The sequence below is a fragment of the Sarcophilus harrisii genome, chromosome 1, assembly GCF_902635505.1.
Source record: "Sarcophilus harrisii chromosome 1, mSarHar1.11, whole genome shotgun sequence".
Taxonomy (NCBI): Eukaryota; Metazoa; Chordata; class Mammalia; order Dasyuromorphia; family Dasyuridae; genus Sarcophilus; species Sarcophilus harrisii.
The window spans coordinates 20,725,244-20,746,918 of record NC_045426.1 but is presented as its reverse complement, the minus strand read 5'-3'; the positions used below and the strand labels follow the sequence as shown (position 1 = coordinate 20,746,918).

Genomic DNA, 21,675 nt, shown 5'->3' with positions numbered 1-21,675 from the left:
TCCATACCCTGGCAGATTGGCCCTGCTCTTGGTCTTGAGGCCCTGGAGTTGGTAGCAGGCAGGATGAGTCAACAGCAGCCCTGGAAGCCATCAGAATAATATATATAGTGGAGACGAAAGTACCCCAAAAAAGAAAGGATGAAGGGAACAGGAACCATATTATTCCCAGAAAGGGAGCTGCTCCAAAATCATGATTAGGTACAATAAGCAGGGCAGAGAGAGCACCAGCCCTGCACATTCTGCCAATGAGAGATTATTTTTTTCCCTAATGTTATATCTATATCTGAGACTGCCACAAGTTCATGGGAGAAATGGTTTTTGGCCCCCCTACTTACTGGGTTGTTTCAGGAAGAGCAGAGGAGGTTTCAGAGCTCTCACCCCACTTAAGACCAATGGGAACATGGGTTACTCATTTCACTGCTAAGTGCCCCAGTTTTTTCATCTGCAAAGTGGGAGAGAATGGAAGAATTCGGAGACCCTCTGTGGTTCTATATCTTTGATCTTATGACTTTATAAGACTTGATTCTATTCTTTATGTCAACTTGTTAAATTTTAATTTGTATTATATTTAATCTTTGTGACCCTAGCACGTCTAGCACAGGGCCCATCACTTAGGAGGCACATATTGATGTTAATTGGTTGAATGAATGATTGTTGCTTCTGTACTTGGGAGGGAGATAGAGAGAAAGAAGGAAGGCAAAGACTTAAGTCCAGGTCCCACTTTTGACATATGTTCTGATGTGTTTGTGATCCTGGGCAACTTTGAGAACCCATAAGAAATCTCTAAAAAGAATGTCTGCCCTTCATTGGTGGAGAGAAGTTCCTTCCACACTGGGAGTTCCCTCTATTGATGATGACTTCACTCAGGTAGGACACTCCCTTCCCACCTGTAAAATGATGCTTGCAGACATATATGTATCCTGCACCAAATGCAATATGTACAAAGTAAAGGATTCCTTGTATATCGGGGCAGATTTTTCTCTTAAAAAGATGGTTTTGCACATGTTTTTACTATGATTTATTTAGGTCTCTTTCAGAGGCTGAACAGACAAAAGTAAAAGGGAAAGAGGAAATAAACATTTATATAGTTCCTACTATGTGCCAGGCACTATGCTAAGCACTTTTACAAATATATCCTCACAATTTTATGAGATAATTAGTATTATTATTACAGTTTTGCAGTTGAGGAAACTGAGGCAAATAGATTTTAAGTGTTCAGGGTCACATAATTAATAACTGTCTGAGGCCGGATTTGAACTCTGGTCTTTTTGATTCCAGGTCCAGAACTCTATCCATTGTGCCTCTGATACAAAGATTAAAACAATTTAATCCATTTAAAAAAATTTTTATAGTTGTATTTTTTATATCACATTATTTCTGAATCTATCTCTGCCCTAAGGGATGTCTGCCATCCATTGTAAAAAAGAATAAAAAAGAAAGATAACAATTACAGCTCAAGATAATCATCCAAGTCTGATTATATATGTCACTTTTTATACCAAGAGCCTCCCTATTCTCTTCTAAGAAAGGAGAGGAAAACATTTTCTCATCTCTTTTTCAGAGACACATTTAGTTATGATAATTGCACCTCATTCAATTGTGATTTTTTCTTTTTTTTTCCTCTATTAATATTATTGTTGTTACCAGCTATATTGTTTTCTCAATTCTGCTTACTTCATTTTAAATCAATCATATAACTCTTCCCATGTTTCTCTTTATTCCTCACATTCATTGTTTCTTATTGCACAATAATATTCCTTCATATTCATTTACCACAATTTCTTTCTTTCTTTTTTCTTTTCTTTTTTTTTTTTTTTTGGTGTGGCAATTGGGGTTAAGTGACTTGCCCAGGGTCACACAGCTAGGAAGTGCTAAGTATTTGAGGTCAGATTTGAACTCAGGTCCTCCTGACTTCAGGACTGGTGCTCTATCCACTGCACCAACTAGCTGCCCCATTTACCACAATTTCTTTAGCTATTCTTCAGCTCATGGATATCTTACTCTGTCTCTATCACAAAAAAGTGTCACTTTGAATATTTTGGAGCATATGAGATTTTTTTTTCTTTCTTTGGCCTTTTTAGGTTATATGTCTAACAGTGAGATTTCAGGGTCAAAAGAATCTAGCTGATTTAGTCCCTCCCCTTTTTATCTTTAGCACATACACATTTTTTTTAAAGAGAGAAAACCTCATAATTAAGATATTTAACAACAAATTGATTGTATTTTCTCATCTTTTAATTATTTTCTTTTTAATTATTTTATTATGTATCTTTATTATTTATTATTTTTATTCATTCACTCATTTTATTTTTAAATTAAATTTTATTACATATACTTATATGTATACATATACATATAATTATAAAAACATATATATATATATATATATATATACATAATTATAAAATATTCCATTGATATTTCCAACTGAGTTTTCCCTCAGTTGCAAGAAAGTTATGTTATATAATTGTCCATGTTCAATGTTCCATGACTTTTGACATTGAGACCCCAGAGAGCATGGGGAAAGGGTATCCATGGGATTCTAAGGGTTTCCAAAGGATGCACTTTATGACACAAAGAAATCATTGCCCCACTAACCCAACTATTAAAAAGTATCACATGTTGAGGGAAACCGTTATGAAGAACCTCATTATATAATGGGTCCAGCATTTTTCTGAAGGAGGTCCAGACCCACAATTGTAAAGTGTAGGGAACTTTGAGTGGGGAATTCTCTTCTACTTATACGGATCATTTGGGAAAGCCAGATGAACAAATAGATAAAGTGCCAGACCTGGAGTCAAGAAGAATCAGCTCAGACTTGTACCAACTGTGGGACTCTGGGCGAGTTACTTAACCCTGTTTGTCTCTTTCCTCATCTGTAAAAAAATGAATTGGAGAAGGAAATGGCAAATCACTCCAGTATCTTTGCTAAGAAAACCCCAAATGGGGTTGCAGAGAGTTGGATGTGACTGAAATGACAGAAACACAATCACAGCTCATAGGAAGCCAGAAGGGGAGGGCAAGTGTCTTGGTCATAGCTGCATAATATTCATCAAATACAGAATATGACTCTAATGAGAGTCTTCCTGACTCTTAGGAGTGACCCTCTGTTCACTATGTCACAGTACATGTCAACCAGTAATATGGGAAAGCCAATGACAGGAGGAGAGACAAAACCAGTCCTTCTCTGGATGACAGCCTCAATGTGTATCTTATCCCATTTCCTTCCTGTTATAATGATATTTAAAATAGAACAGTCCACTTGAAAGAACAAAGTTATTTATGTTTCGTATGGAAAAGTAGTCATGGAGATGGCAGACACACGGTAAAGTACAGCCAATTGATTTAGTTTCCTGGAACATTTGGCTGAGTTGGCTCAAGATAAAATGTGTCTCTGTCATGGCCCTCCCCACCTCCTCCTTGCTGCTTTTGCATCCTCCATGGTTAGCTACAATTGCTCCCTCACTCACCATCCCCCATGTGCACTGACAATCCTTTGATCTCTGCCCATTTTCTTCCTAGAAGGAAAGGGGGAATAGGAACAAGGGTTGTAGGGCAAACTTGGTAGAGAATGGACAATCAGTGACTGGCAAATGGGGGAAGAAAGAAGAAAGCCATGATGGGAAGCCCAGAGCGGGTTCTGGAGCAGGGAGATGGCAGGTATCCCTTCTGAGAGTCTCTAGATACCTGGAGTTCCCTATACCAATGAAATTACAGGTTCAGTACACAGATGAAGAGTTGTCTCTTTTTTAATTAAAGCTTTTTATTTTCAAAATATATACATGGATAATTTTCAACATTCACTCCTACAAAACCCTATGTTCTAAATTTTTTCTGTTCCTTCCCCATTCTTTCCTCGAGTCAGCAAGTGATCCAATATATGTTGAACATGTGCAGTTCCAAAAGAGTTGTCTCTCATATCATAATGTATAAGTACCCACCCTACCTATAGGACCCACCATTGTTGCTCCACCTTCTGCAAGGAACCTTTCTCAGTCCCCCAATGAGAGCATCTTCCTCTTTCAAATAACTTTTGATCTAATCTTCTTACATCTTTAATGATGTCCCTTCAAAATAGACACCTGCTTTTCCTTGTATCCCTGGCACTTAGCACAATGCTCGGCACATGGTAAGCACTTAATAAATGGCTGTTGCCCAGCTAAGGATATAAGGTTTACCCATAATCAGATGTTGGTTAAGTGGATCTATCATCTCATCAATTCAAGAATGCCTTCCATTGATGCAGGTCGAAATCCCACTAGGTCTGTCACTCATCAATATTCTACCCAAATTATACACCGAGGCTGTCCCAATTCCCACGATAACAATAGAGCACTTGGGCTGTCCACTGGACTTTTGCTGTGTGACCAACCTCACTAGCACTACTACTCTGAGCAAATCTGCCTCAGTTTCCTCATCTGTAAAATGGGGACAACAAATACCCTCATCCCTGAATTATTATGAAGAGGAAATGATACTTTAAAACACTTTCCTATTCTCAAAACATTATGTAAATGCAAATTAATATTATTATTAATCCCATTACTAACACGGACATATGAATATCTAAATCACAGAATCAGAATTCCCATAAAAATGAATCTATCACCTTAGCGTACCATTTCCTTTTTAAGGAGTGAGTTCCTTGCCTCTGTATCTTTAGTCCATGCCTGGTGCTTAGTACATAGTGGGTAGTTAACCAAGACTTGGTAACTAATTATTTGATTTCCTCATTGGCAGTAGCCTTATTTCATTTTCCCCAGGTAGTCCCAGTTATCGCTTGCTGGTTGTTCAAGCCAGCCTCCTCCTGGAAAATTGGATCAGCTCATGATAGATCATGGCTGTCTTTTGGTTGTCAGTTTTTTAGAACCCAGAGTGTGGCTTTGTTGAAAAGCACTGTTTTAGATAACAGGCTTTTAATTATTCATATTTTTCAGACCACAATTTTGTCCAGAACTGTAACTAGCTATTTTGACACCTGGGACAGGGTTCATAAGACCTATCTATACTGTGGAGCAAACTGTAAAACAGTACTGAGATCATTTTTTAAATAACAGATTCAGCTAGGTTAGTAGAAATGGAGGTGGGAGCAAGAGAAAGAGATCACAAGACACCAGTTCCTATAGCAAAAACAAATCCAGGATTACTTGAAGTCATTTTGAGTCACGAGGTATCATGAAGATTTTCAGTCATGATACTATCTGGAGTTTTCTTGGCAAATACAGTGATATGGTTTTTCCTTTGTTTCTCAGCTCATTTTTATAGTTGAGGTAACTGAGTCAAGTGATTTGCCCAGGGTCATATAGCCAGTAAGTATCAGAAGGCAGATTTGAACTCAGGAGGATGTCTTCCTGATTCCAGGTTTGAACTAGCTGCCCTAAAAATCAAATCATATTTTTGTGTAGTGATTTCTGACTCTTCCTGAGTCCATTTGGAATTTTCTTGGCAAAGATACTGTAGTGTCTTGCTATTTTCTTTTCTAGCTCATTTTACTAATGAGGAAACTGAGGTAAACAAGGTTAAGTGACTTCCCCACTCATTCAGTTATACACAGCCAAGGCTGGATTTGAACTCGGGTTTTCCCAAATACAGGGCCAATAATCTATCCATTACACCACCTAGCTGCCCATCATAAAGACAGTAGACAATAAATGCTTGTTGATTGATCAGGGAGATACGAACTGGTAGCTTACTGTTTTACTTAATTATTGCTAATTAGATAACAAGCATTTTTCTTCTATGCTACCAAAAGAACAAAAGCCATCAGCACCCTGTAATTTTTAATGTCCTATACAAAGCTTCAGTTGCCAAGGCCTAGTTCTATGTCTAACTTGGAAATAAGCACACATATCTACTTTGGGTCAGAGTCAATGAAATTTTTCTCAATTCAAAGAACAGGTTCAACTCACTCCAGTGCCTTCAGAAAAGACATATAGATGTGAAAATAGAAAGGAAAATTGTTGGAAGCTCATTAGACCTTCCAATATGCTGAACCTCAGACAACTCACACTGCAACTGTTCTGGAGTATTTGCATATAATCCTTCAGCAAATATGCTTTGTATCCAGCTCTAGAGTCCCCCACACTCCAGACGTAAGTACCATTAATTAAATAATGCACTCAACACTCTCTGGGAACCATTAATTATAAAAGGTAGCTGACTCCGAAGCTGCTTCCCAGGCTCCACTTTAACAGGAGTACAATAACTTAGCGCCAAAGGAAATATTTGAAGAAGGTCACCTTCCAAGCCATCGGAAGCGGTGGCTGTCAAAGAAAGTAAATGACAAAGCTTCCTGATCCAAGCCTGCCTTTTAACATCACTTGAAATGGTGTGGTGGGCTGAAAAGCTAGACGGGAAGCAATGTTTCAGATTGCAGTTACTTTCTTCTCAAAATTTGATTCTTCCAAGTAAGAAGCAAGTAAATAGGAAGTAATCCTTTTTTTTATTTCAGCCGAATACTAGGAAAAGTAATATCGATGGAGGATTTAGGGACAAAAAAAGACCATTCTTTGTAAACTTGACCCAAGGAAGTCTAGACAGCTGCTCTCTGCAATTTGGACTTGAGGACAGACTACCCTTCCTTTGGAAGATCAGGGCACTGGCAGGAGTCTGAAACCCAAGGGAGAACTCGAAACTTAACTCCAGGATAGAGAGTAGGGAGGGATCATGTAGAGGTTCCTGTGTTACTCAGGTATCCCCTTTTGGATAAGACCCACCTCACTACAAGATACGTGCCATATTCCAAAATGTGTCCTGAAGGTACTATAGACCAGAGAAGGAGCTGAAACCTTGGACAATATCAAGCATAGGGTTTCTCGTTCCCCAATTTGATGGTTTATTAATCTCTCATACTCTGAAACTAATGGCGCTTAAGCTGGTGAATACTTTGGAAACCAAAACATTTGAGTTCCGACTGTAGCCCTGGGAAGGACTCATGATGCTGAGCTACCCTCCCAACCCAAGTACACGTTTCACAACAGGGCTCCTGGCTTTCTCGTGGAGGCCAGGAAAGTGAACTGGGAAATGGAGCGTTTTAATTGGAAGCAAACACTTTCTCTCCATCCTGGGAAGGCCTCTGTTATTAATTAGTGTGCTCAGATTTCCACTTAGGAGTTATTTAGAGTTGGCAGACTAACAGAGAATTTGCTACCTCATCCTTGGTTTCTGATTACAGCTCTTAATATTCTCTCTGTTATATTTGTGAGAGAGGCAGAATGAGAGAAAGAGAGTGAAATAGAAACAGAGAGAGAGAAAAAAAGAGGAAAAAAAGAGAAAGAAATAGAAACAGAGAGAGAGAGAAAGAGAGGGAAAGACAGAGACACAGAGAGACTGAAAGAAGAGAGAGAAAGAGAGAGGGAGGGAGGGAGACAGAGAGGAAGAGAGAGAAAGGAAGAGAGAGAGTGAGAAGAAAGGGAGAGAAATGCCTCTTTATCTATTTTCATATGGACTCCATCTTTAGCTGGTTAGCATTTTGCATTCTGATTTCAAAAAGTGGCATATTATTTTTTTTTGAAAGGTTGACGAGGAAGAGCCATAAATTTCTGCCTTTGGTCAATGGCTCATGGTGTTTCTTGTATACAAAGAATGACTTTCTGCTCAATGTCTGTCTATATCATAAGTCATAAAGTAAAGAAAGAACAATTGAAGAGTTGCTTTAAGTGAATTGTTTTAAAACATTCCTCTTTGACCAAGAATGGGATTTCTACATGTTAGTAGAACTTGTTACCTCAGTTTTCTTTTCATTCTGGGGCTATTTGGTTTCTGATTAGCCTATTGTTAGTGTCTTAAGTCTGAGTTTTGTTAACAATTACTGTTGTGTGGGTTTAAAAAACTGCATACACTCCATCTTTGTGAAATGCCCACCATCTTAATTATTTTTAAAATGACAGTAACTGATACTTTTGTGTTTTGCTGAAGCAATTGGGGTTAAGTGACTTGCTCATAGTCACACAGGTAGGAAGTGTTGAAACAATACTTATTAGTAAAGATATTAATTGATGTCCTCTTCAGTCTTACTAGTTCAAATGGGCATACATTTTGTCCAGTTCTAGCTAATGAATACTCAAGGCACAAACCCCCTTGTTATTCAAACATTTTTTTAAGCATGGAACTAATTCTTTTTGAATCATCTGGCCATTTGTGCTTAATATTTGAATTGTCATGTGGTTTCCTGTGGGATGCCTTCCCTTCTCATCCTCATAGAATAGCTAAATTTAAACAAATTTAAACTCACCTCACTAGTACAATTTTACTATGGTTGTATAGTGGGAACCATAGACCATCCTAGTCCTCAAAGGAGTGGAATGAAAAATCTTCCAAAGGACAGTGTAGACAAAAGCAATGAATGATGAGCAACATGTAATATTTAACAAATGAGGAATATCCAAGAAAAAGGACAGAAAAAAATTACATCAAACGCATGTAGAATCAAGACTCAAAAAGGAAAATGGGCTGAGCACCTGCTAAGTGCAAAGGATAACCAATGGGCAGCCTACATTCTTGCCTAGCATCTTTGTTATATCAGTAGAACTTAAGGGAGATGGTTAGTGCTTTGGATGTATCTTCTGTGGTGAACTCATCACCCAGTTTCTTCATTTATAAAATGAAGGTATTGGACTAGAAAATCTCTAGCTCTAAACCCTGATCCTAAATCACATTTGCCCTTCTCCCCCACACCTGTGTATAACAATGGCTCTTTGCATTAGTATTAGAATTTAAGCTTTCCCAGAATTCTCAGTGTAATAGTAGATTTGGGAATTCTGCCATCTAATCAAGTCTAAGTCTAAAAAACTGAGTGGCAAGAGGATGTGAACATGAGATGCTGGGGGTGGGCAAGCACCAATGAGTTGCCAGCTGCATCCTTGTTGGGAGGGCCCACATTGATTATATCATGGAGCCCTCAGAGTATTAAAGAAAACTGACTGTGGCCAGAAATTAGACAAATTTATTTCTATGAGAGACATCTGTCTGCATCCTTAACTCACCAATATGTTACCTCCTGCCTTTACTACCACTCTTTATACACTTGAAAGGACAAGGGACTCCAGAATCATCATGATATTGGGGATAGAGGGTGGATTTGTAAGTTAAGTCCTGAATTCAAATCCCAGATTAGGTTCCTGCTAGTCTTTGACAGTGGAAAATTTACATTATTTGTTCAGACTCTAGTTTTCTTACCTATAAAAACCTACTAGTTGCACTTAAAGGGCTTTTCCAATTCTAAACTCCATCTATTCCAGTCCAAACCTTAGCTGGAGGATGGATTCCCTGAAAGTATGCACTATCCAGTCACAGTCATCAAACATTTCATAGTATCACAGACTTGGAACTAAAAGAGCATCTTAGAGCTCAACACCTTCATCTTACAGATGAGAACATGGAGGCAAAAATAAGTCAAGTGACTTGTCCAGGTTGCCCAGATAGTTTCTGAAATATGATTTTTGAACTTGTCTTCCTAACTTGAAGACCAATGCTCCAATAGCAAATATATTACCTTAAATGCAGCATGTAGCCTTTGTTCCTGAAATCCTGGATGTAAGGAATGGTAAAGGCTGAGAATTCACACTCTTGTACTCACCTGCATGGGCTTGATCTCAGGTCTGAGCTTTATTTTCCAAATCTTTCCTTCATGATAGATTACATGATAAAACTTCCATACACTGAGAATCCTGGGAATACAGTAGTGCAAGCTTATATACTACTGAGAATTCACACTCTTATGCTCACTTGTATGGGTTTGATCTCAAGTCTGAGCTTTATTTTCCAAATCTTTCCTCCATGATGGATTAGATAATAGAATTTCCAAATCTACTGTCATTCTGAGAATTCTGGGAGTGTAGTAGTGCAAGGTTTAATTCTAATATTAGATGCAAAAAGCCATTGTTATATACAGGGATAGGGAAGAAGGGCAAATGTGATTTAGGATCAGGAGTTTAGAGCTAGAGATTTTCTAGCCCAATAGCTTTATTTTACAAATGAAGAAACTGAGACTTATAATGTTTAACTGATTTGCCCATGGCCACATAGCTCCTAAGTGTACCATAGGCAGAATTTCTTCCTAATTTCAAGTCCAGCATGTCAGCCACTATACCAAACTGTTTTTATCTCCAGAGTGACACAAGGAATAAAGTAGTAGAATTGAGTTTTGAGCCCAGGCCCTCTGGATTCATATCCCACTATATCACCCAGTTTTGTTTTCAAAAAGTGTGGTTTCCAAACAAGTAATAGAATATCGAGGTTGTACCAGCCACGGTTTCCTTGAGCAGTGAGTCTGCCTTAAATATCAGTGGCCCTGTTGATTTACTGAATCATACCCATACATAACCTCATAGTGCAATCTTAAAATCTTAAATCAGAAAAACAAAATGCTGTACCATTTTTCTTTAACCTCTTCAGTTATGCTGTCTCTCCATAATTTGTGTCATGCTCATAAGAAAACAATGAAGATGGTGGGCCAGCTTCTTTTAGGATCTCTTTCCCAATATTGGACTGATGTTATAATATAAAACCTTGACACTATTTTCACCCTTAATTATTGTTACCACCAGCCAAAACTCTATACCATAATTATCCAAGTAAGAAATACATAAGGAATTTCAAATCCAACATAAGCTATGACATTTCTGCAAAGAAATACAAAGTCAGATTTGATAAAAATCATGGAGTTTTCATTGAGTTTGAGACTACCAAGTACTCACCTGTGATGCAATGTCACTAGCAATCACTTTAGGAAGAAATATTTCTTCTTAGTATTTGTATACTTAGTCCCCTAAATGCTATATGACAGAACCACTGCCATATTTATTTATTTCTCCAGTGCACAGCAGAGACTAGATTTGAGTTGTAAAAATTCTAAAGAACAAAGATGAAGAAGGAGTGAATTCCAAGAAGGAATTCCATCTCTTTGCACAACGTGGGTATATGATGAATGTTAGCCAAATTTGTCATAGGATTTAGAGCTGGAAAGGGCCATAGAATTTATGTGGTAAAATTCCACTCAATTTATAGGAAAAGACATCGAGACTCAGAGAAATGGAGTTGCTTACCAAAGGTAATCCAAGTAGCAAATGGAGAAATCAAATGTCCTGAGTTCAAATCCAATGACACCACATGGTAAAGAAGAGTGAATTTCAGGCACTGGAGGATAGACTATGCAAAAGGACAGAAAGAGAATATGGAAAGTCGAGTTTGGCGAAGAACTTTTAGGCCAATTTGGCTGGAGGGTGGGGAGCATAAAAGTGAATTTCATAAACTGAGGCTAGAAATGAAAACTGAAACCAAATTGTGGATGATTTAGTATGTAAGGTGAAGGAGTTTATATTCTATCCTAGAGACAATTTGTAGCCACTAAAGACTTTTGAACAGGTATTGTTCTGAGTCTCTTTTTAAATTTCAATAGTATTTTTTCCAAATACATACAAAAATAGTTTTCAACATTCATCTTTGCAAAACCTTATGTTCCAAATTTTCCTTCCTCTTCTCTCCTCTACTCCCTCCCCAAGACAGCAAGGAAATCAATATAGGTTAAACACGTGTGATTTTTCTAAACATATTTCCATATTTATTCATCATGTTGTATAAAAAAGGGGAAAAACACAAGAAAGGGGAAAAAAACAAGCAAACAATCAACTAAATGGTGAAAATACTCTGCTTTGATCCACATTCAGTCTCCATAGTTTTCTCTATGATTCAGATGGCTCTTTCCATCACGAATTGTCTTGAAACACTTCATTGTTGAAAAGAGCCAAGTCCATCACAGTTGATCGTCACATAATCTTATTGTTACTGTGTACAATGAGCTCCTGATCCTGCTCATTTCACTCAGCATCAGTTCATGGAAGTCTCTCCAGGCTTTTCTGAAATCATCCTGCTGGTCATTTTTTATAGAATAATAATCTTCCATGACATTCATATATCATAATAAATATTCAGCCATTTTCCAGCTGATGGGCATACACTTACTTTCCAGTTTCTTGCCACTACAAAAAGGGCTGCCACAAACATTTTTGCACACGTGGATCCCTTTCTCTCCTTTAAGATCTCTTTGGGATAGAGGCCCAGTAGAAACACTGCTGGATCACAGGGGATGCACAGTTATAGCCCTTTGGGTATTGTTTCAAATTACTCTCCAGAATGGTTGATCCACTTTATATCTCTACCAACAATGCTTTTGTGTCCCAGTTTTCCCACATCCCTGCCTCCATTCATTATTATCTTTTTTTGTTATCTTAGCCAGTCTGAAAGATATGAAGTGGTACCTTAGAGTTGTATTTCTCTAATCAATGGTGATATAGAGTATTTTTTCATATGACTAGAAATGGATTTCATTTCTTCATCTAAAAATAGTCTGTTAATATCCTTTGATTATTTATCAATTGGGAAATAGCTTATAGCCTTATACATTTGAGTCAATTATATATTTTAGAAATGAGGCATATATCAGGAACACTGAAACATCTTTGTCTTTAGGTATCAATTTTGACAGCTATGTGGATTCTGGAATGTAGTAGAATATGGTATCAAATAGCTAGAAATCACTGAAACCCTAATTACTATGTTAAAATGTAAACAGCTATTATTAGTTACCTTTCTCCATTTCTTTAGAATGTTTATAGTAACCATCATTGGACTCTTAATTACATATTATATCCTAAGTTATCTTTAAAAAAATTTGAGGGTGGGGTTGTTATCCAGACTTGTGATATCATTAATGTTGGTGATACTCTCTCTGACAGATATTGGCAACTAATCTCACTGGGACACTGAGAGATTGAGTGATTTTCCTTTCATCAGTTTTTGTCAAAGGTGGAGCTTGAATTTGGGTCTTTTTGTGTTCGAGTCTGGTCCTGTCTGCTGTACCATGATGGCTTTGGAGAAAAGTGACTTTGAAGTCAGAGAACAGGAGTCCAAACTCCAACCAATTATTTATTACCTCTGCAGCCAAGTCACTTTTCTTCTTCCTATTCTTTGTCTCATCATCTCTAAAATGACGGATTTGCAAAGAGATTTTAAAAAGAGAAAAGAACTTATTTGTACAAAAATATTTATAGCAGCTCTTTTTTGTGGTGGCTAAGAATTAGGAATCAAGGAAATGCCCATCAAATGGAGGGCTGAACAATTGTGGCAAATGATTGTGATGGAATATTATTGTGCTATAAGAAATGATGAGCAGGATGATTTCAGAAAAACATGGAAAGGCATATGAACTGGTACAAAATGAAATGAGAAGAACCAGGAGAATGTTGTAAGTAATGGTAATAATATACAATAAAGAAATCTCAATGACTTAGTTATTCTTAGTAATACAACGTCCAAGACAATCCCAAAAGATTCATAATGAAGCGTGCTACCTCCCTCTCGACAAAGAACTTATATTGACTTAATACAGTCTGAAGCATGCTATTTTTCACTTTCTTTCTTTCATTTTAAAAAGTGCCTTCTTATACAAATTGGCTAATATGGAAATATTTCACATGATTGCACATGTATAAAATAAATCAGATCGCTTACCATGATAGGGAGAGGGAGGCAAGGGATGGAGGAATAGACTTTAGCACTCAAAGCTTTTTTGTTAAAATAATATTTAAAATTGTTTTAACATGTCACTGGATCGAAATGAAATATAAAAATAACAAATGAAATGAAAGGGTTAGATTTAATTGCTTCTGTAGTCCTTGCTTTTCTAGCTCTATAGTGCCATGATTTTTCTGATATAAATACTGTACTATATTATCCCCAGTAGGCAATATGTTTCTTGAGGTAAGAGCTTCTTATCTTTACCTTTTTGGATCCTTCCAAGACCCTGTAGATCCTCCATAAACATTTGAGGACTGTTTGTTTCTATTTGTTCTATTATGAGATTAAGGGATTATTCAGTATTGTTTTTCTATGCCCTCTATATGCTGTGTTGAAAAATCAGAGCCAAGAGGAAAACATGGGTTAGTGAATATAGTTTATTTGGATGCTAGAAGCTGACCCTCTACAAAGAATGTCCTCCTAAAGAGCTTTAGCCATACATCTCTGATTGCCTATTGGATACTTTAATCATTCATTTGCTTATTGCCTTCAGGATCAGGTATTAGTTCCTCTGTTTGGCTTTTTAAAGTCTTTACAACCTGGCCCAAACCTACGTTTCTAATTTTGCAATAGAGCATTACTCTTTCTATATTCTAAGGTTCATCCAAATATTGTTTCTCAGATGATCCTCCATCTTACATCCCCCGTGCCTTTGCCCTGACTATCCTCCACATCTGGAATGCACTCAGCCCTTACTCCTAGCTCTTAGAATAGCTTGATTGCTTCAAAACTTTGTTATTATGTACTGCATGAAAGGTTTCCTGATTCCCTTTCCTTAGCTACTATTGCCCCACCCCACCAAGCATATGTTTATTAATATGTGTATTTACAGTCTCCCTTAATAAAATATAAGCTCCTTGAGAACAGGTAATGCTTTATTTTTTCTTTCTATCTCTAGCACCTCACAACATACCTGACACATAATAAATCCTTATTTTATATTTAGCCACTTGTTCTAAAACCTGATTTGACTTCAAATTGAAATAGCTGTTTATTTGACTGAACTACCAGAGCATTCATTCACTGGATAGATACTTTGGTTATACCTGTCAGTCAATTAGCATTTATTAGGCTCTTATTATATGCTGTACACCTTTGTTAAGCAGTGGACACACAGAGGCAAAAATAACATGCTGCTCTCATCTAAGAAACTCATATTCTTTTTTAAAAATATTTTATTTTCCCCTGATTACATGTATGAACAATTTTTAACATTCATTTGAAAAAATATTGAATTCCAAATTGTCTCCTTCTCTGCTTCATAGAGAAGGCAAGTAATTTGATATAGGTTGTAAATGTACACTCCTGGAAAACATATTTCCAAATGAGTTCTGATTCTAATGGTGGGGACTTCCTGCATATAACTCTGTACATACAGTTAGCGGGTACAAAAAAGTAAAAGATTTGGGCCCTCCCTACCAGGATCAAAAATCGAGCTGGCTAATTGACATGGTTGGGCCAATAATGCGTATAAACTCAGTCTGTGAGGTCCTGTGCAGGACATTAAGATTTGGAAGAAAAGAAGAAGTTGGCAGATTAAAGATTAGCCCTGCGAGGAAGGCAGAGAGAAGTGACCGTCCAAACAAAAAAGTGTTGGGGTTGGGTTTGTCATTGAGGGTGGAGGGAGGAGAAGAAAGAAGGAAGGAGAGGTAGATGACATCAAGTGGGGCCACAGTGTTAAAAGACTGTAAGCAAAAGGAACAGAATTTCTCCTGGGATATAAATCTGCCTGAAAACGGACTTGGTACGAGGCTGAGAAAGTGCTCATCCATTTTCCAGGCTACGCAGGGACCTCTAACTCAAAGTCAATAATTGTTCAAGGACAGGGATGATAATAAATGATCGGAGAGTGACCTGCTTATAAAGCAGGTGGGACTAGGGGGTGGACTGGATACTGATATACTTTTAAAAATGTGAATTTTAGTCCCCCTGCCTGCTGGGCTGCCACATACACTGGGATCAAATTGCCAGGCTCACTTACACCGAGCTTCCTTGTATGTCAGGTTTCTGAGGCACCTTTGAGGATGCAAAAGCTCAGGATTTCTCTGGCTGGCTGAAATGAGAGTTTTTCAGCTATACCCTACCTTGAGGTGTAAATAGGTATCTAAATAAATATTTATTAAATATTGTATGCCTGCTAAGTATTAGGGGTACAATTAATAAAAAGAAACACTTCCAGCATTCAAAGATCTTACAATCTAGGGGGAAGAGAAGACACCAACAGAGGCTGAAAAGTGGAGGTGGGATGTGGAGGGTGGATATCATAGAGCATCCAGTTCATGGGATTGAAACCAGGTAGATCGGCAGGTGCAAAGTGGGATAAACCAAAGTTCATTTTCTGCCTTCTAGAAAGGAAGGCACTGGGAAGAATCCAGTACTCCACCTTCCAGACCTCCAATCAAAGGGGGGAAGAGACTGAGGGAGGTGATATCAAGCAAGGCTTGAGTTAGCAACCTTGAGTTTTGAAGGGATGAATGTATCCTAAAAGGGGCATCTTGTTCCATGGAGTTGAAATTGGTCAGATGCAAAATGAAGAGAGAGTCAGAGAGACAGACAGACCTAAAGGCAGAGACATAGAGACACACACAAAGAGAGATATTTCCATCCACCCAAAAATACACCCAGACACACATGTATAAGGTACGCATATACACATGTGCATGAATATCTCTACATGCATGTATATGCATATGTGAACATATATACAACTATGTATACATATGTGTACACACATCTCTCTAGATAGATGTATATATTTTTAAACAAGCGATGAATTTCTTTTTAGAATTTTTATTTTTATTCTGAACTTAAACACCAGATAAAATAGGCATTTTTAGATATGTAAAAGAGAAAAAGGCACATTGTACCTGAAACTCTGAATATCTATTAAGTACAACTCGCTTTTCTTTTTAAGTACATAATAAATTCAACCTGTCACTTCCCAAACTGCTTTGCTTGTCTGTGAGGAACACTGGGTTTCATGTCCATTCTCCTTTAAATGTTCTATATTCCAGGAAGGACAGAAGTGAATTCTAAAAGAATGTTTCTTTCTGATTGACTTAGAAGCAAAGAATGTCAGAATGAAAGGGGACTTAGAGATCATCTGCTCTGATGGTTAATTTGATCAGTTTGGACATCACACCACTGTGAGATTCCTTGCTTTTTTCCCCTTTTCTTCACCTACTCAGCCTCCACCAAGGCTTGGTTCCTCATCATTCCTTGCCTAGACTATTATAATATTTTCATAATTGGTCTTCCAGCTTCCAACCTCCTTATTCTCCAATCCATCTTCTGCCCAATTGCCAAGTTAAGATTCCCAAAAGAAAAATGTGTTCCTATCATTCCCATATTGGGAAAACAAAACTTTTTCTCCTAGTTGTAATCTTTATTATTTTCTTGCAAATTTTATATATATATATATATAATTTTCTTCCAAATTATATATATAAATCATTTTCTTCCAAATTAAAAAAAATATATAATTTTCTTCCAAATGACATATATATATATATATATATATATATATATATATATATATATATATATATATATATATGTGTGATTCAAACTTTTGGCTCCCTAGGACTTTTCATGTCTGGATTACACTTGCTCATCTCTTCCTCTTAGAATCTATAGCCTTCTTCAGAATTCATCCTTTGAAGTTGTCATCTCCCATGTTGATCCCCAAGATATGAGTCGTCTTCCCCTTCAGCCAATCAGCAAACATTTATGAAGTACTTTTTTATGTGCCAACAATTAAGTACTGAACACTTCTGCTAAAGCAAAAAATATGATCTCTCTTGCTTTAGATTATTTTGTATATATTTTGTGAGAGGGACTGCAGTATAGTAAATAGAGATATGGTTTAGTAATCAGAAAGATATAGATTCAAGTCTCTTTCATGATGATGACTGTGTGATCCTGGGCAATTCACTTAAGATCCAGCATCAAAGGCAATTCTTTAAGATCATAAATCACAGTTTGGAAATCTGTCCAAAGGGCTATTAAACTGTGCATACCCTTTGATTCAGCAGTGCCCCTATTGGGTCTGTATCCCAAGGAAATCATTAAGGAAGAAAAAGTACCCATTTGTGAAAAATGTTTGTAGTAGGTCTTTTTATGGTAGCAAAGAATTGGAAATTGTGTAGATGCTCATTAATTGGGGAATGACTGAATATGTTATGGTATATGAAAGTAATGGAATATTATTTTTCTATAAAAATTATGAACATGTTGATTATAGAAAGGCCTGGAAAGATCTACATGAACTGATGCTGAGCAAACCAGAAATACATTGAAACAGCAACATTATGTGATGATCAACTATAGAAGACTTGGTTCTTCTCAGTGGTTCAGTGATCCAGTGCAATCCCAAGAATCTTTGGAGAGAAAATACCATCTGCAATCAGAGAAAGAACTATAGAGATTGAATATAAATCAACACACGCTCTGTTCAGTTCTTTTTCTTCCTGTTTTTTTTCTCTCATGGTTTTTCCATGGCTCATAAAGCAATATGTATTTGAAAAATAAATTTTAAAAAAGGAAGGAAAAAAAGAGATGGTAAGTCGCAGGATAGCAAGATCTGGCACTGTTATCAGAAAGTTCATGATCAGGAATTTCTAACTCCATTAATATCCCAGGTGAATCTAGAACATCACCAAGTTTAATAAGTTTGTGTTTATGACCTGAATTCATATTATATTTCTTTTTTTAAAAGCAAGGATTCTTTCATTTTGGCCTTTGTAACTTCAGTGCCTAGCACAATGCTTCATACAAAATAACTGTTTTTTTTCAACCTTTAACCTTTTTTCTTCTTCTTGAGAAGCACTTGGAGTTAAGTGACTTGTTCAGGGACACAGCTATTTCAATGTCTGAGGCTGGATTTGAATTTAGGTCCTCCTGACTCCATGCTAGTGCTTTATCCACTGTACCATCTAGCTGTCCTTTATTTGCTTTTTTTTCCCAATAAGGATTTGCTAGTAAGGTCTTATCTGAGACCTTTATTTACCCTTATTTAATAATGCTGGCTTCCTTCACTTCCTGGGGGCAAAGACTGTTCTCTATTGTTATGATTTTTGTATTCTCCAAATCTAGCACATTGGATTGCATGTAGAATATGCTAAAACAACATTTGTTGCTTTTGGGAAACTAAAGCTCACGAAGGTTAAGGGATTTGCTAGAGATAAGTACTGGATTTTAAATCAGGTCTGATGACTCCAAGACCAGGACTTTGTACAACTTTTTTATATTTCCTGGAAGATTTGTTTCTTGAAAGATTTTGCATGAAAATAGGACGAACCTTCATATAGCAGAAAGAAATAAGCCCACAGACTCATAGATGAAAGCAGAATGGGATGCACCCTGCTTTTGAGATTTAGGATGGACAAATGCAGTAGTTCCCAAATTTCCAAGGGATCAGGAAGTCTATGACTGTTGATTTCAAACTGTACAGACCAATTTAACATGTTCAATTTTCATGACCCAAAGCCTTTAGTCTACTCATTATGCTTTATTCTATCCAATAGAAGTTAAATTACATTTTCCCTTCCTTCTTTTTTACCTGATGTTTTACAAATGGCAAGTCCCTTGAGGCATTAGGGTAGTCACATAATACAGTGAAAAGAAGTCATATCTATATTCAAATCCCAGTTTTATCATGTTTTCTTGGTGATGTTGGAAAGTCACTTTACTCATTTCCATCTCAATTTCTTCATCTATAAAAGAGGAAGGAGATGTTAGCATGTTAGAATTGGAAATGATTTGTAGATACAACCAAGTCCAACTCACTTTTCAAACATGTATTTCCTCTCCAATATCCCCAACAAGTAATCATCCTACCTTCAGTGGAAGAGGATTTTAAAGGGATTCTGTTCTGTTTCTGAGCAATTATAATTGTAGGAAGATTTCTTAGACTAAGCTACAATATGCCTCTCAGTAATTTACACATGTTCTCCCTACTTCTGCTCTCCTGTGCTTTTCTTTGTCTACTCTAAATACTTCAACTAAGCTTCTGTCAGTTTTGGTCCCCTAAACTGACACACTGATACTGCTACTTTTTAGAGATTAGGAAAGAAGAAAAGAGTAGGGATTCATGGAGCAGAGCACTGCATGCAACTTAAATCCACTCTCCCCATTTTGATGATGAGGTAATGGAGACCAAGAGAGGTTAAATAGTTCACTCAGAGTCACTCAAATGAGAAGAAAAGCTGTCACCTCAACCTCTGGCCAATACATCAACAAATAGATGATATAAAATAATAATGTTAAATTACTTGCCATGATGAATCCATGGGAGGAGAGCATCTGATCATGTGTGAAGCAGACCTTTAGGAAACAGTTTCTAGTAGTATATAAGCTTCTTGAAGGTAAAGATTAGCTCACTTTTGTCTTTTCCTCTCCAGTTTCTGGTACACTATGTACACACAGTAGGTGCTTAATAAATGCTCATTTGCTTAAGTCACATTGCTAGAAGAGGTGAATCAGAGCATCAGGCTGACCTTCTAGTACCCTCTATTTGACTTACTGGGTCTTAATCATTTGGTTATTCCTAGATTCACGAGAAACAAGATTATATTTCATTTTATTGCCTGACTTTGGAGTGATTATGGTTCTCATTAAATGTCTCTCTTTTTTATACTCAACAGCTTCCAGATAAGAAGGCATCTTGGACAAATCTCAAGACAAGAGAAAGTGGGTCTTCTCATCCAAGATGTCATCACCTTGACCATGAAGCTGAGCAGGATTGATTATTCCCTCCAAAAAAAGCACCCCTTCTTTGATGTAACTCTTTGTTACCCATGGGCCTGTTGTTAGATATGTTTTTCCATCAGAATGACTGACAGGCCCTTTTTCTCTCCGATGGCTCCACTCATACTCATTTTCCCCCTGGCTTTGCTATTTAGACGGGCAGCTGTCCCTGGTCCTGACTGGAAATAAAGCATTTGTTAAAATGTCCATGATGTGGTGGTTCTGTTAGAAAGCTTTTCTCCCTGTGCTACTTATTACTGTCCAAAAGGAAACTAAAGATATCAATCTCTTGAAGCTATTGTACTCTGAAAAAGCAGAGCTTTGTTATAGGCTAGATAAGATAAATCTGGAGAGAAGAGCACGGGTTTAGCCAGATGAGATATAGGGACAGGAAATGCATAACCTTTCTTAAGATCTTATATTCCTCTCCTGCTTCTAATGGGGTGATTCAGAACTCTGGGATCTGAAGAAGACACTATCACACAATAAACTTGGGGAGATAAATGAATGCGGAGTGACTGGGGGCAACGAGAAGGAAGGAAAGTGCCCTTACCTTCACCTTACCTCACAGATGACTCTCACAGCCTTTGATTCCCAAGCACTTACTATGCTTGCACCATAGATGAAATAGTTAATGGCAGACTTTCTTAAGAGGGAAAGACTGACTATAGAGTCAGAGGACCCAACTTCAGATCCCCCTCTGACACTTACTCCCTTTGCTGACTGACTGACTAACCTTTGGAAAGCTGCTTAACCTTTTCTTTAAAATGAAAGGGCTGGACTGAATGGCCTTTGAGGCTCTAAATCTATGACCCTGTGATTTCTTTCTCCATTGTATTCAAAGGGACCAGAGAGAAGGGCAGTAGAAAGATAAAAGGTTTAAATAGCATTATCATAATGAAATTGGAAATGAACCCTGCCTTAAAAAAGAATTCTTTTTCAAATAACTCTCTCTAACCACTACACCCCATACTGGTTTTACAGCCTTGTGAGATAATTTATTCAGTGTAGAAGAAGTAACTTGCAATAGAACTCTGTACTTGGAAGTCAGGGGACCTTAGGAAGCAGATACAAACTTGTTTTATAATCATGGATAATTATACAAAGTCATAGAATATTTGTTGGTGCCCATGTTTGTAACATATGCATAATAAACCGGATACTATCAACTTCAGAGGAGATATATAGATATGGATATGTGTGTACATACACACATGTATTTGTGCATAAACACATACATGCATATACATATGTGTATATATGCATGTTTGCATATATACTCCCTTCTCCCCTTTCCATAAAATGTAAATTCTTGGAGGACTGTGACTATTTTATTATTGTCCTTGTATTTTA

At 37.2% G+C, this 21,675-nt stretch overlaps 1 protein-coding gene across 1 annotated transcript in view; it reads left to right on the top strand.

The window, feature by feature from the left end:
* The window catches only part of FHIT (fragile histidine triad diadenosine triphosphatase), a 992,759-nt gene extending 972,230 nt beyond the window's left edge, over positions 1 to 20,529 (top strand). Inside the window, exon 7 of the mRNA XM_031938250.1 lies at positions 20,220 to 20,529. The gene's annotated coding sequence lies outside the window, so the exon portion shown is untranslated. The remainder of the gene's footprint in view (positions 1 to 20,219) is intronic.
* Positions 20,530 to 21,675: the final 1,146 nt, after the last annotated feature.